We start from the raw sequence: 649 nt of genomic DNA, 5'->3' as shown, positions 1-649 counted from the left end.
CCCGCGGAATGCTCACGCCGGCAAAGGCGCGCGCGCGGGCCAGCCAGCACCGCAGACACACGCCGTTCCGGGCGGCCCCCCCACCCCGCTTGACGCGGAAAGGCGCCGCCCTGCACACCGGGGAAGGTGCCCGGCGCACACATGCGCGCACACATGCGCGCACGCGCGCGCGCGCGCGCAAACATCAGTGGCGCAACAGACCATGTACCCACCCGGGCGCCAGGGTGGCCGGCGCCCCCCCCGAGGCCCGGGGAACACAGGCGGCGCGCGCGGGGGCAGGGCTCCGCCACCGTTGGCCCTCGATAGTCGCCGTTCTGGAGTCGGGTCTGCGATGACTTACCCCGCGCAAACGCAGCCCCTTCCCGAAGGCTCACGAAGGAAGCCGGCCCAGCCCGCCCGTTGGTCGCGCGGGGGTTGCCCCAGGGCCGAGGGTTGTTAGTCTGACATCTCCTTCGTTCAGAATGCGCCGGCTCGTCAGGGGCTGGCCCGCCGGCACCGGACCCGGGCGGCCAGTCCGCGCGCGCCCGGCAAACATTCTCCCATTGTAGACGGCAGTTATATTGAGGTGCTCCACCGGCAGAACCGCCCCGGGCCTCGGGCCGTAGGAGGGCTCACAAAAAGGAAAAAAAAGGGTGAAAAAAAAAAAAAA

This window comes from Fonticula alba (genome assembly GCF_000388065.1).
Source record: "Fonticula alba strain ATCC 38817 unplaced genomic scaffold supercont2.11, whole genome shotgun sequence".
Lineage (NCBI taxonomy): Eukaryota > Rotosphaerida > Fonticulaceae > Fonticula > Fonticula alba.
The sequence above is the reverse complement of the archived record's forward strand: the minus strand, read 5'-3'. Positions refer to the sequence as shown.